The sequence below is a fragment of the Orycteropus afer genome, unplaced genomic scaffold (assembly GCF_000298275.1).
Source record: "Orycteropus afer afer isolate SDZICR_OR568_19922 unplaced genomic scaffold, OryAfe1.0 scaffold00107, whole genome shotgun sequence".
NCBI lineage: Eukaryota > Metazoa > Chordata > Mammalia > Tubulidentata > Orycteropodidae > Orycteropus > Orycteropus afer.
This window is the reverse complement of record NW_006921694.1, coordinates 4,357,988-4,361,734: the sequence shown is the minus strand read 5'-3', so window position 1 is coordinate 4,361,734 and position 3,747 is coordinate 4,357,988.

The following is a 3,747-nucleotide window of genomic DNA, read 5'->3' as shown; positions in this document are numbered from 1 at the left end:
TTCATATGTTTGTTGGCCGCTTGAATATCCTCCTTGGTAAAATGTCTATTTATGTCTTCTGCCCATTTTTTAATTGGATTGTTTGTCTTTTTGTTATTGAAGTGTTGGAGTTTTCTATAAATTCTAGAGATAAGTCCCTTGTCAGATATGTTATTACCAAATAATTTTTTCCCAATCTGTAGGTTCTTTTTTGACTCTTTTGGAGAAGTCTTTGGAAGCACATAAAAATTTAATTTTTAGAAGGTTCCAATCATCTGATTTCTCTTCTGCTGTTTGTGCATTTTGAATTATGCTTGATAGTCTATTTATGCCATATATTAGGGCCCTTAAATTCCTTGAGGAACTGTATAGTTTTAGGTTTTAGGTTTCACATTTAAGTCTTTGATCCATCTGGAGTTCGTTTTTGTGTATGGTGTGAGGTACAGATCTTGTTTATTTTCCTGCAAATGGAGCTCCAGTTTTGCCGGCTGCACTTCTTTTGTGACAGATTTTTTAGTTCTTTCAGCAGTCCAGGGTACTTTCAGCATTCTTCATTAACACCATAACTCAAAAGCATCAACTCTTCTTTAGTCTTCCTTATCCATTGTCCAGCTCTCACATGTATATGAGGCAATTGAAAATAACCAAATACACTTGGATTAGGCACATTTCAGTCTTCAAGGAGATAGCTTTGCTTTTCAGCACTTGAAAGAGGTCTTTTGCAGCAGATTTGCTCAATACAATACATCTTCTGATCTCTTGACTGCTGCTTCCACTGGTATTGATTTTAGAACTAAGTAATATGAAGTCTTTGACAACTTAAATCTTTTCTGTATTCATCGTGATGCTGCTAATTGGTCCAGTTGTGAGGATTTTTGTTTTCTTTATATTGAGGTGTAATCCATAGTGCAGACTGTAGTCTTTTATCTTCATCAGTAAGGGCTCAAAGTCATCTTCACTTTCAGCAAGCAGAGTTGTATCGTCTGCATATCTCAGGTTGTTAATGAGCCTTCCTCCAATCCTGATGCCACATTCTTCTTCATATAGTCCAGCTTCTCGGATTATTTGCTCAGCATACAGATTGAATAAGTGTGGAGAAAGGATACAACCCTGACACATTCCCTTCCTGATTTTGAACCAGCAGTATCCCTTGTTCTGTTCAAAGGACAGCCTCCTGGTCTACATACAGGTTCCTCATGAGTACAGTTAAGTGTTCTGGAATTCTTGTTCTTCTCAATGTTATCCACAATTTGTTATGATCTGCACAATTGAATGCCTTTGCATAGTCAATAAAACATAAGTAAACATCTTTTTGGTATTCTTTGCTTTAAGCCAAGATCCATCTGACATCAGCTATGATATCCCTCCCTCCATGTCCCCTTCTGAATTCAGCTTGCATTTCTGGAAGTTCTCTGTCAATATACTGCTGCAACCATTTTTGAATTATCTTCGGTAAGATTTTATTTGCGTGTGATATCAATGATATTGTTTGATAATTTCCACATTCTGTGGGATCACCTTTCTTTGGAATGAGTACAAATATGGATCTCTTCCAGTCAGTTGGCCAGGTAGCTGTCTTCCAAATCTCTGGGCATAGCCAAGTGAGTGCCTCCAGTGCAACATTGATTTATTGAAACATCTCAATACGTGTTCCGTCAGTCCCTGGAGCCTTGTTTTTCTCCACTTCCTTTAGTGCAGCTTTGACTTCTTCCTTCAGTACCATTGGTTATTGAGCATATGCTACCTCCTGAAATGGATGGTCATCTACCAATTCTTTTTGGTATAGTGACTCTGTGTATATATGTTGTTGTTTCCAACTTCCCTATTCCAAACACCAATGATTATCCATGCGTTTGATTGTAGTATGTTTGATCAATTTCAGAATGCAGCAGTTTATAAAAATCTTTAATTTATTCATCTTTGGCTTTCATGGTTGGTGGACATATTTGAATTATAGCCATATTAACTGGTTTTACTTGTAGGTGTATGGATATTAACCTATCACTGACAGTATTGTACTTCAAGGTAGCTTTTGAAATGTTCTTTTCTATGATAAATGCAATGTTGTTCCTCTTCAATTTGTTATTCCTGGTAAACTTACATATAATTGTTGGATTCAAAATGGCCAACACCAGTCAACTGGTGGTTTGCATAATGACCTTATCAGGCAGTTATTATTATCATCTCTATCTTATAGTTGGAGCAGCCAAAGAATGTTGTTGTTGTAATGTGCCATTGAGTCAATCCTGACTCGTAGCGACCCCTCCTTGGGTTTCCAAGGCAGTATCACTATGGAAGTAGATTGTATAAGCTTCCTTCCAAGGAGTGGCTGGTGGGTTTGAACCGCCAGCCTTCTGGTTAGCAGTCAAGTGCCTTAGGCACTACACTACCAGAACTCCTAATGGAGAAGTTAAATGATTTGCCCATTGTCACACAGCTAATGAATTGACAGAGCTAGAATTCAAACTCAAACAGTTTGGCCTCAGAGTTTATGCTCCTTATCACTAAATAATGTATTTCATATAAAACATCTAATCCAATACCTGGCACATAAGTCCTCAATAAATGCTTGCTGTTATTATTATTGGTTTAACATAGAAAAGGTGTATGTCAGGGTTGTATGCTTTCAACGTACTTAATCTATGCTGAGCAAATAATCCAAGAGGCTGGATTATATGAAGAACTTGGCATCCGGAAGAAGATTCATTAACAACTTGGGATATGGAGATGATACAAGCTTGCTTGCTGGAGGCAAAGATGACTTGAAGCACTTACTGATGAAGATCAAAGACTACAGACTTCGGCACTGGTTGCACCTCAACATGAATTCTCATAACTGAACCAATAAGCAATATCATGATAAACAGGGAAAATATTAAAGTTGTGAAAGATAGCATTTTACTTGGATCTGCAATCAACACCCTAAGTAGCAGCAGTCAAGAAAGCATATGACATACTGAATTGTGCAAATCTGCTGCAAAAGACCTTTAAAATTTTAAAAAGCAAATGTGTCACTTTGAGGACTAAGATGTGCCTGACCCAAACCAAGATATTTTCAATTTCCTCATATGCATGTATAAGCTGGACAATGGAAAAAGAAGACCAAAGAAGATTTGATGAATTTGTACTACAGTGTTGGCAAAGAATATTGAATATACAATAAACTGCCAGAAGAATGAACAAATGAGTTATGAAAGAAGTACAGCCAGATTGATTAGAAGCAAGGATGGCAAGACTTTGTGTTACTTTCTTTGGACATGGAGAAGTATATCATGCTTGGTAAAGAAGAGGGTCAGTGAAAAAGAGGAAGGCCCTCAACAAGATGGATTGACACAGTAGCTGCAAGAATGAGCTCAAACATAGCAATGATTTTGAGGATGACGTAGAAGTAGGCAGTGTTTTGCTGTCTTATACATAAGGTCACTATGAGTCTGAGTCAACTTGACAATGCCTAAAACAACAACATTGTTATGATATATAAAAAGGCCCACCAACTAAACTGGTATAGAGAGTGGCAGAATTTATATAAAAGCTCTAGAAAACAAACAGAGTCAATGAGTAGAAGTCTCAGCAAAGCAAATTCTGGTTCAATAACAGTACAGGTAGTCCAGACTTATGATGGGGTTCCATCTATGACTCTGTAGCAAGTTGGTCTGATGTAAGCCGAATACCTCTTTTTTTTTTTTTTTTCAAGTTTCTGTTATTATTGCCTTTTATTATCATTATCTTTGTAAATCCAATCTTTATCTGTCTTTGGAGGTTGGGAAT